This window comes from Bubalus kerabau, chromosome 10, assembly GCF_029407905.1.
Source record: "Bubalus kerabau isolate K-KA32 ecotype Philippines breed swamp buffalo chromosome 10, PCC_UOA_SB_1v2, whole genome shotgun sequence".
Classification (NCBI taxonomy): domain Eukaryota; kingdom Metazoa; phylum Chordata; class Mammalia; order Artiodactyla; family Bovidae; genus Bubalus; species Bubalus kerabau.
The window spans coordinates 67407721-67419331 of NC_073633.1; the positions used below are offsets into that span (position 1 = coordinate 67407721).

An 11611-nucleotide genomic window follows, 5' to 3' on the forward strand; every position below is an offset into this window, starting at 1 on the left:
TTCCATACTATTCTCCATAGTGATTGTGCCAATTTTCATTACCTCCAACAGTGTAAGAGGGTTCCCTTTTCTCCACACCATTTCCAGAATTTGTTTGTAGATGTTTTGATGATGGCCAATTATGACTGCTATCTTATTGTAGTTTTGATCTGCATTTCTCTAATAATTAGCACTGTTGAGCATCTTTTCATGTGCCTTTTGGCCATCTGTATGTCTTCTTTGGAGAAACATCTGTTTAGGTTTTCTGCCCATTTTTTTTTTTGACTGGGTTGTTTATTTTTTTGATATTGAACTGTATGAGCTGTTTATAAATTTTGGAGATTAATTCCTTGTCAGTTGCATGGTTTGCAACTATTTTTTCCCATTCTGTGGGTTGTCTTTTCATTTTGTTTATGGTTTCTTTTGCTGTGCAAAAGCTTTTGAGTTTAATTAGGTCCCATTTATTTTTGTTTTTATTTCCATTACTCTAGGAGATGAATCAAAAAAGATATTGCTGTGATTTATGTCAAAGAGTGTTCTTGTCCTTCCTGATTTGAAGATGCTACGATGCTGGCTTTGATAACTGAAGAAGGGACCACAAGCCAAGGAATGTAGACGGCCTCTAAAAGCAGGGAAAGGTAAGAAAAGGAGTTCTTTTCTAGAGGATCCAGAAGAAACACAACTTATAGGCACCTTATCTTTAAAACTTCTGACAATAAATTTCTGTTGTTTAAGCCACTATGTTTATGGTATTTTTTTAACACCAATAGAAAACCAATATTCTAAGTTACAAAGTTATTTTCCTGTGTTTCTTTTTAAGAATTTTAAAATGTAATTCTTACAGTTAGATTTTTAATTCATTCATATAGTTCACTTTTATAAACAGTGTTATAGAGATGTCTACATTTTTTTTTCCTAAAGTAAGTCAATTTTCCCAACACCATCTACTAAGTTATACATTCTCTCCCCATTTATTTATGGTTTCACTTTGTCATATATGTAAGGTTCTCTTATATACTGAGCTCTCTATTCTGTGTAGTTGGTCCACTTTTCTATTTATTTAGATCTTCCTTAATGTTGTTTAATGAAGTTTTCTAATTTTCTCTATGAATACTTACAGACACTTTCTAAGATTTATTCTTAGGTATTTTATGGTTTTTTAATTGCTACTATAAATTTTATATTTCAAAAGATTTATTGTCTATTTGTTTCTGGTAGAAAAAAAATGTGACTGATTTTTATATATTAATCCCATTTCAGCCATTTTGCTAATCACAGTTATCAACAATATTTTTCTGTAGATCCATTTGATTTCCTATGCAGAAAATCAATCATTTAGATGTTTTGATATCTTCTTGCTATAGACTGAATTGTTGCCTCAAGTTATTGCCTCCCTCACTTCCAAATTCTTATGTTGAAGTCCTAACTCTCAATGTGATGGCATTTGAAGATGGGGCCTTTGGGAGGTAAGTAATTTACATTAGGTTATGAGGATGGGGTCCTCGTGATGGGTTTAGTAACCTTATAAGAAGACATCAGAAGCTTACTTTCATGATTGCTTACTCTCTCTCTCTCCCTCTCCCTCTCCTTCTGCCATACAAGGACACAGCAAGAAGCTAGCTGTTTGCAAGCCAGGAAGCAAGATCATAACAGGAACCAAATGGGCTAGAACCTTGGTCTGTGGTTTAAACCACCCAGTTTATCATATGTTGTTATAGCAACCCAAGCAGGTAGGCACACTTCCTTTCCATATATTTACACAGCCTTACTGCTCCAGCTAGATCTCTAGTACATTGTTGAATCAAAGTAATAATAGTAGTATCCTCACTATATTCCTAAGATTAAATGGAATGATTCTAGTTTTTGACCATTATCACAATGCTTATTATAGATTTGTGGCAGACACACTTTATCAAATTAAAGAAAATTTCTTTAATTTTTTTTTTGCTAAGGTTGTTGAATTTCATCAATTGCCTTATTTGCATCTATTAAGATGACTATATGATTTTTCTTCTTTCAGTATTAATTTTGAAAAATGTAGCAGTAGATTTATAATGTTACAACCTTTTATTTCTTAGATAAATATTTATTTCATACTTGTTTTTCTATGTATTATTTTTTGTTTGTTTTGATGGACTTCATTTTATAAATTTTGGTTTAGGTAGGTCACTGAATCTATGTTTACGAGTCAGATTAAACTACAATTTTAGTTTTTCATATTCTTGTAGTTCTGACATCCAGGTTTTACTCATCTTGCAAAGTGAGTTTGAGGAGCTTTACTTCTTTCTCTGTTCTCTAGATTGAATAAGATGGAGGTTATCTGCTTCCTAAAGCTTTGGTATAACTCACTTGTAAAATTATCTTGACCTGTTATTAGAAGGTTTGATACTACTAATTCAATTTCTTCAAGGATTGGAGGAATATGGTGGCTTACATGATAAAAAATCTACCTGCAAAGCAGGAGACCCGGTTTGATCCATGGGTTGGGAAGATCCCCTGGAGAAAGGAATGGATACCCACCCAGGATTCTTGCCTGGAGAATTCCATGGACAGAGGAGCCTGGTGGGCTACAGTCAATGGGGTCGCAAAGAGTTGGATATGACAGAACGACTAACACTTTCATTTTCTTCCTTCGTAGGAATATTTTAACTTTCTGTTTCTTCCTAAGCTTGGTAATTTATAATTCTCTTCTAGAAATGTATCTCTTTTGTCTAACTTTTTGAACTTATTGGCATTAACAATATTGTCTTATTAAATTTTAACCTATGCTGTATCTGCAATTACATCCCCCTTTCATCTCTAGCATTTCTTGTGTGTTCTTGCTCTACTTTTCTTGATCAATTTCCCCATAGGTTTGGTTATTTTATTAATCTTTTTCCAAGAACAGTCTTTCAGATTTGTTGATTCTCTGTATTAGCTCTTTGTTTTCCATTTCATTTATCATCCTTCATATGTTACTAGATATTTTATGATGATTTTAAAAATGCCCAACATTTTTTGAGATATTGTCATTGGCCAGGTAGCACATCAAAATGCTCACATACATATTTTAAATATTATCATATTTTGTCCTCAGAATAGCTTTACGAGGAAGATAATATCATTTCTATTTTATAAGTTAGGCTGCTAAGTTGCTTCAGTCGTGTCCGACTCTGTGCGACCCCATAGACAGCAGCCCATCAGGCTCCCCCATCCCTGGGATTCTCCAGGCAAGAACACTAGAGTGGGTTGCCATTAGGAAACACTGTTAAAGTTTTAAATTCACTAAGTCACAAAACTGGGATTCAAATTCAAGCCACTGTACTATACTTTTCCTCTATATTCTTTGAAATAGAATTCAAGAATAAAGATAATATTTAACTCTAGGGAATAAGCAATGTTGGGATTTTGGTGTGGTATGAAGAAATAGCATGTTTTTGTTGTTTAGAGTTGAATGTCAGTTCATGGCCACTACCTTCAGTAGTAATTCCATGCTAAAGTATATGAAGTATTTTAAAGTCAAGTATTTCATTCATGGTGGAATGAAAGGGCCTAATTACCATCCGTGTCCTAGCCAGGTTTTTTACTTCAAGACATATTTGAGCCAAAAAATAATTGTTGGACATATAATAGAGTGCTTCTTGCAAATTATCAAATTGTCTTGTAATGAATGATAGTATTTTTTCAAATGTCATTTTCAAATCACTTCCTTGAATGAGTTTTCAAAGCATGCTCCAGTACTGTATCTAATTTCCACATTTTTTACTTCAGCGGCTGTAAGTAGAGAAGACCATTATTATTCCCATCCTACAGATACAAGTATGAGAAGTTAAATAACTTGCTCAAGTTTATGTACCTAGTAAGAGGCAGAATGATTCTCAAATGCAGACTTTTGGATTCCCAGCTTGTTCATTGCTTTTTTATTCAAATATTCCTCATATATTTATTTCAGAACCACTATATTTAAGGTACAGTTTGGGAGCACTGCAGTGTAATAGAAAGTTGTATATGTCATATATATAAGACATTCATAAAAAATAATTGTGATAAAATGTTATAAGAGAGATCTAAGTAAAGGGTTATGAGAAATTCAGAGGAGGGAGAAAATTTATTTCTGAGTGGAAGGAAGAGGAGGATTCTGATATTTTTCTACTAACCTTCAAATCAATCTTAAGAATTAATCATCAAAAATCCAGAGGAATTTTTTTCAAAGTTTGCAATGTAATTACATTACATGGGATTCCTAGGTGGCGTAAAGAATCCACCTGCCAATGCAAGAGATGCAGGTTCAATCCCTGGATGGGGAAGAGTCCCTGAGGAGGAAATGGCATCCCATTCCAGTTTTCTTGCCTGGAGAATCCCATGAACAGAGGAGCCTGAAGGGCCATAGTCCATGGGGTCATAAAGAGTTGGACACGACTGAGTGACTGAACATGCATGCACATTACATTATATTACATAGAATAAACAGACCAGACACAGAGAAAATTCTGGACAGAAAGAGCAAAGTGAATAGCTCAGTATACTATAATGTTTCCCTCAGCTGGATTTAAGGAACTTTCCAGATTTCTGTAAGTCCATGGTAAGACCACCATTCTCATAATCAGATGCTCCACTTCTCCCCTATTATAACCAAGAAAAAGGCTGTAAATGGAATCAAGGACCTGCCTTCTCCAAGGCGATCATCAGGACTAATGCCCGTATGCCTCAGTTACCTCTATCTCTTCCAGACGTCCAGGAACCCAGGTCAGCAAAGAACACACAGGAACATCTCCACGTATACAGATCTACGTCCTCTAATCATCTAAATCCTTTCACTCAGCTTTCTATATCTTATGTTCTTTCTTTGGCATCATCTTCCACAACCGTGGTCTCTCCCAAGAACATTCATCTCTTTATCTTATGATCTATCTAAAAAAGTCAAAGAAAGTAGTTGAGGCCCTCTCAAGTGGTACCTGCTTTTTCTCACCCAGTCCCCACACTGTGGACCCAAGATAACTGGTGCCCTCCTTATTTGCCATTGTTTTCTCAGATATTTTTTCTCTTCTATCTTCTTCCAGAACCCCAAAGTAGACAAAGCTACTTTCCACTTTTCCTCCCTGAAATCATTCTCTAATCTTTCAGTTATACAACTCATTGAAGCTTTTAGCACTTGGTCCAGTGTTTCTGGCATCATCTTAGCAGTTATGTAGATGGTCCATCCCGCAAACTGTCCTCTCAGAATCTTGACCTCTTTACTTGGAATGATGTCTTCAGCCCATCCCCCTTGGCTACTGACTTTCAGAGCTAAACTCTGGACCCTATCATTTCCTTTTACATATCTCAATTTCAAGCACTTTATTCTGTAACAGTTACACCTAACTTTTCAACATATTTATCCCAGTACTCATAAATCAACATTTCTTTGACCCCGTTAGGAACTTCAGTTCATTGCCCTTGCCTGTTTCTTTTTATTGTACCTCTCATCCTTTCTGTTCTCTTTAACTAAACCAAGTTCCATGCTTCATCACCCCCTTGCATACAACCGAAACACCCTTTCTTTCTCTCTCTCTCTCTCTCTCTCTAAGAGTCACCTAGCAAAAGCACAGCCTTGGTTAAATAAAGCTCTCTGCCTCATCTTTTCCTGCGTTTGAGCAGTGTGGCCAGGGGAGAAAAAAAATCTATTACTACACTGCATGAACTCGTTCTAAATTTATAACCACAAAACTCAAGTGGACCCTCAGCACTGCTCAGCCAGTCTTCATCTCTCTAGTCAATTTCCTTTCCCACTCTTGGAGGAGATTATTTCACACCATCTGTCTCTTTGAAACTGTTCTCCTCTTTTCACTCATAACTGATGATCTCGCTTCCTATTTCACAGAGAAATAAGAACAATCAGAAGAGAGAAATACATTTTCCAACACCAGATTTGTCAATTGCACTTTATCTGTACCCTTACCTTCTGTCTCCTCTCCTAGTAAATGGGATAAATTTCCCTAGTTCCTATCAAATGCTTGTGTACTAGATCTCATCTACTGTAACCTACTCAAGAACTCTGGTCTTCTCCCCTGAAACTTCAGTTTTTCCTATTTCTATCGGTAAGCAGACATGGTGAGATATCTTTTGTTAGGAAAGAACTCATTCATCCTCCAGGGAATGGGGAAATGATCTGATTGGTGAATAGAGAAGCTCAACTCAGCTTCTTCTCTCTTTCTCCTTGGACTTCTACCTGCCTAAAGAAAATCCACCTATTATTCATTTCCTTAAAATTATGTATTACAAGAGCAGACCCCAGTGGGGAAACCCTACAATTGTTCAGGGCTGCCAGGTACTGGGCAGGTAAGTCTACCTAATTCTCTGTAAAATATTGGCTCTGTAAAAAATTAGTCCATATGGCTGATGGACTTAATCCATCTACCTTAACAGTTTTCTCAGTAAGTAATATTCTGATCTTCGACTGCCTGTTTCCTATGTGTCATAGATTCAGAATTTGGGCAGATATGAAAGGGATGTTTTCTATTGGTTCTCTCAAACCCCAGCATCTCCCATCTTAAAAAATATGGGTAAGTTTTTGTCTTTACCCATCTCTTACCTCCTTGTTAGAAATGTCCTCCATTAAAGCCAAACAGCCCAAGAAATCTGCTGTAACTCACTGTCAACTCGTCCTTACCACCTCTTACGTCTTCAGACTTTCCTCTCCAGCATGCCATGGAAACTGTTATGTTAAGACCACTAGCAACTTACATTTTTCCAAATCCAATGGTTGGTTCTCAGCAGTGAATTGATCATTCTACCTCATTTGCCACAGCTGATTATTCTTTAAATGCTTTTCCCCTGACTCTTGGCTTCACGAATACCAGAATTTGTTCTTGGAAATCATAGTAGTCTTAATTTTAATTTGAAAAATTCTAAATATTTATTAGTTGGAGGGTATATAAAAACTATATATATTCAAAAACATGATCAGATAAGTAGTTACTGACAGGGAAAAACGTGTTATTACAAGAAAGGTGAAAAAACCAAGGTTGTGAAATAGTAGGTATGTTTTTATCACATTTTTATTGTCTATAGAATAATACATATTAAATAGCACAGGCATATAAATCAATCTGTTGGGCTTCCCAGGTGGCTCAGATGGTAAAGAATTTGCCTGCAATGCTGGAGACCCAGGTTCGACGCTTAGGTCAGGAACATCCCCTGGAGAATGAAATGGCAACCCACTCCAGTATTCTTGCCTGAAGAATCCCATGGACAGAGGAGCCTGGTGGACTGTGGTCCATGGGGTCGCAAAGAGTCGGATACAAATGAATGATTAACACATAGAGAAGTAGGGATCTCAAAACATGGTATTGTTTTCTTCCTTCTTTCCTACTGGACTCTGGTTGGGGGAAGGAGAAGAAGTAGCAGTTCTGGGTGAGATTTTCTAAGTTCAGAAATAAAAACACAGATCAGAAAGAAAAAGACTGATCAGGTTGATTATATAATAATTTCTTTATGTTCATATAGATAAAATTTTCATATAAATGTATATGAAGCTGGGAAACACTTTCAGTAAATATGACATGATTATATAAATACATCATTCAAACTGAGAAGAAAATCTCTGAGCCACAACTAAGTAACACATGTCATAGCCAATTTTTTTAAGGAGAAATATAACTGGCAAAAATCATAAAAGATTATTTAAGCTTTATAGAAATCAAATGCCAGTTAGAATTGAAATGAAGTAATCTCTCCATTAAAACACATTAGTAGAATATAGGTATAATTCCGTATATATATATATATATATATATATACCTGTATAAATACAGGCATGTATATATACATGTGTGACCTCTTTCTCTCTCACTGCTCTGCTAGGTTATAAAAGTTCCACGAGGGATAAAACTATTTTGTGTAATTAACTGCATTTATCCCAAGCACTCAGCTCAATGATTTTAACTATGAATTTAATATCTGTTGGCTATATAAATGCCAATGAAATCATGGTGAAAAAGGTGTACCTTTTCTATAATTGTGTCTTGCTGGTTTACAAAGCCATTTAAGAATTATTAGTATTTTATATTTTTTTAAGTTTTCCAGTTTCTGAAGTGGAAATCAGTTATGTAGATTGATGCAGTCTTTAAAAAAATTTAATTATTCTACATCTAGTTTTTTTAATATGTTTTTTCTGTTCTTTGTTTAGCAATGTAATCTACTTATTTACCTCATGTTTTGGTGCAATTTACAAGAAAAGTAACATGCCAGAGAAAATTGCACTGTAAATGTAAATCAAATAAAAATTCCATTTCAGGTCTCTGGTGAAGATACCTCTAACATGAATTACAGGGCGAAATATAGCCTAAACAACCACTGGCTTGTTATACAGACTATAAAATGCACTTAAAATAAAAAAAAACTGCAAAAGGTCAAGGTCTTTCTCTTTCTCTTTTTCCAATCATATTGGGTAAATAACAGGGCATTAGAATGAAAAACTATTAAGATTATGCTCTTTACTCTGGGATTGAAAGCTATGAAATATTGACAACACACATAACTCTAAAAGTGCTAGTCTTTCATTTCAGCATTGATATTTGAGTGATTTTGGTAGAAAATATATATAGATATATTGCAGTTCATTTGAGAATTGAAAGACAATGCAGATTTTAGAGAGAAAGCTGCAAAATGGGCCTCTGGTATTATGACCTGAGGGGCCCCACCCAAGCCAAAAATTGAAACGCATGCCTTTGGGGAAATAAGCGTCTGACTTTGAAATCCTGTCAGAAAGCAAATCTGGAGAAAGACTCCCAAAATGTGGCTTCTTGGACAATTTCTGCTGCCATAAACTTTCCACCGCCCTCCCTCTTCCTGCTTCACATTAAGGAAGAAAGTTGCTTCTTCATTGCCAACAGCAATCAAGAATACTGGCCTTAATAGAATATTGCTCAGCCATAAAAGGGAATGAAACTGGGTCATTTGTAGTGATGTGGATGAACCTAGAGTCTGTCATATGGAGTGAAGTAAGTTAGAAAGAGAAAAACAAATATGGTATATTAACACATATACATGGAATCTAGAAAGATGGCATTGATGAATCTATTTGCAGGGAAGCAACAGAGACACACATATAGAGAATGGACTTGTGGGCATGGGAAGAAGGGGAGGGTGGGACAAACTGAGAGGGTAGCATTGACATGTACACATACTACCATGTATAAAACAGATAGCTAGGGGGAAGCTACTGTATAGCGCAGGGAACTCAGCTTGGTGCTCGGTGATGGCCTAGAGGGGTGGGATGGGGTGGTGGGAGAGAGGCTCAAGAGGGAGGGGATGTATGTATACTTATGACTGATTCATACTGTTGTACAGCAGAAACTAACACAACATTGTAAAGCAATTATACTCCAATTAAAAAAATAAAAAGAATACTGGCCTTTCTACATATTGTCTTTGAAAAGCAGACTTGTTGTTATTCAATTACTAAGTCATGTATGACTCTTTGTAACCTCATGGACCATAGCATGCCAGGCTCCTCTGTCCTCCACTATCTCCTGGAGTTTGCTCAAATTTATGTTCATTAAGTCAGTGATGCTATCTAACCAGCTCATCCTCTGCTGCCCCCTTCTCCTTTTGCCTTCAGTCTTTCCCAGCTTCAGGGTCTTTTCCAGTAAGTCGTCTCTTCTTATCTGGTGGTCAAAGTATTGGAGCATCAGCTTCAGCAGCAGTCCTTCCAATGAATATTCAGGGTGATTTCCTTTAGGATAGACTGGTTGAACTCAGCACAGTCCAAGGGACTCTCAAGAGTCTTCTCCAACACCACAGTTCAAAAGCATCAATTCTTCAGCGCTCAGCCTTCTTTATGGTCCAACTCGCACATGACTACCGGAAAAACCATAGCTTTGACTATACAAGCCTTTGTTGGCAAGGTGATGTCTCTGCTTTTTAATATGCTCTCTAGGTTCTCATAGCTTTTATTATATACTGAGAACCCCATGGACAGTATGAAAAGCAAACTAGTATAAGGCAAAAAGAAAACTACTGAACTGGGCTTTAAGAACATGCATGCATGGTAAGTTGATTCAGTCATGTCTGACTCTTTGTGACCCCATGGATTGTAGCCCATCAGACTCTTCTGTCTATGAGATTCTCCAGGAAAAAATACGGGAGTGGGTTGCCATGCCCTCCTCCAGGGGATTTTCCCAACCCAGGGATGGAATGTGTGTCTCTTACATCTCCTGCATTGGTATGTTGGTTCTTTACCATTAGCACCACCTGGAATTTAGGAAAATAGTGTTCAAACCCCAAATCTATCATATATTAATTCATACCAGCCATTAAACTATTCTAAACCTTAGATTATTATTGAATTATTCAGCCTCAGATTACTCATCTATGTAACAAAACTAATACTATCAGTTCCATCTGACTCCCATAATGGTGATGTCAGTTCTGGTAGTATGCACATTGCTCTTCTTTCTGCACCTTTCTTCACCCTTATCCATGGGATTTTAGATTTGACCTCAAAGGCAAGTTCTTCTCATCAAACTAACAATCCATTATTTACCCTTTAGTTAAAAATAACATTGTTGTTGTTCAGTCACTCAGTCATGTCTGACTCTTTGCAACCCCATGGCCTGCAGCATGACAGACATCCCTGTCCTTCACCATCTTCCAGAGCTTGCTCAAACTCATATCCGTTGAAGCCATCCAGCCATCTCATCCTCTGTCATCCCCTTCTTCTCCTCCTTCAGTCTTTCCCAGAATCAGGGTCTTTTCTAATGAGTCAGCCCTGCGCATCAGGTAACCAAAAGTATTGGAGCTTCAGCTTCAGCATCAGTCCTTTCAACGTATATTCAGGATTGATTTCCCTTAGGATTGGCTTGTTGTATCTCCTTGCTGTCCAAGAGACTCCCAAGAGTCTTTTCCAACATCACGGTTCAAAAGCATCATTTCTTCTGTGTTCAGCCTTCTTTATGGTCCAACTCTCACATCCATATATGACTACTGGAAAAACCATAGCTTTGGCTAGATGGACCTTTGTCAGCAAAGTAACGTCTCTGCTTTTTAATATGCTGTCTAGGTTTGACATACCCTTTCTTCCGAAGAGCAAGTGTCTTTTAAATTCATGGCTGCAGTCACCATCTACAGTGATTTTGGAGCCCAAGAAAATAAAAAGTCTCTCACTGTTTCCATTGTTTCCCTCCATTTGACATGAAGTGATGGGACTGGATGTCATAATCTTTGTTTTTTGAATGTAAAGTTTTAACCTAGCCTTTTCATTCTCCTCTTTCACTTTCATCAAGAGGCTCTTTAGTTCTTCTTCCCTTTCTTCCAAAAGGGTGGTGTCATCTGCATATCTGAGGTTATTGATATTTCTCCTGGCAATCTTGATTCCTGCTTGTGCTTCATCCAGCCCAGCATTTTGTGTGGATCACAGCCTTGTCTAACTCAATGAAACTATAAGCCATGCTGTATAGGGCCACTCAAGATGATGGGTCATGGTGGAGAGTTCTGACAAAATGTGGTTCACTGGAGAAGTGAATGGCAAACCACTGCAACATTCTTGCCTTGAGAACTCCATGAAGAGTATGAAAAAATAACATAGACATGTGCTTTCTCCTTAAAAGTATGTTGAGATTGTGGCATGGAAGGATTGAAAGTGATTGAAATTTTAATTCATAGGAGAGATAGA

General features: G+C 36.9%; 1 long non-coding RNA gene across 1 annotated transcript; it reads left to right on the top strand.

Annotated features, from left to right (window-relative positions):
* The first annotated feature begins 300 nt into the window (after positions 1–300).
* Positions 301–7398, top strand: LOC129620604 (uncharacterized). The gene is made up of 4 exons (XR_008698591.1): positions 301–617; positions 1344–1445; positions 1582–1709; positions 7063–7398. It is a non-coding gene; the product is annotated as an uncharacterized LOC129620604 (long non-coding RNA).
* Positions 7399–11611: the final 4213 nt, after the last annotated feature.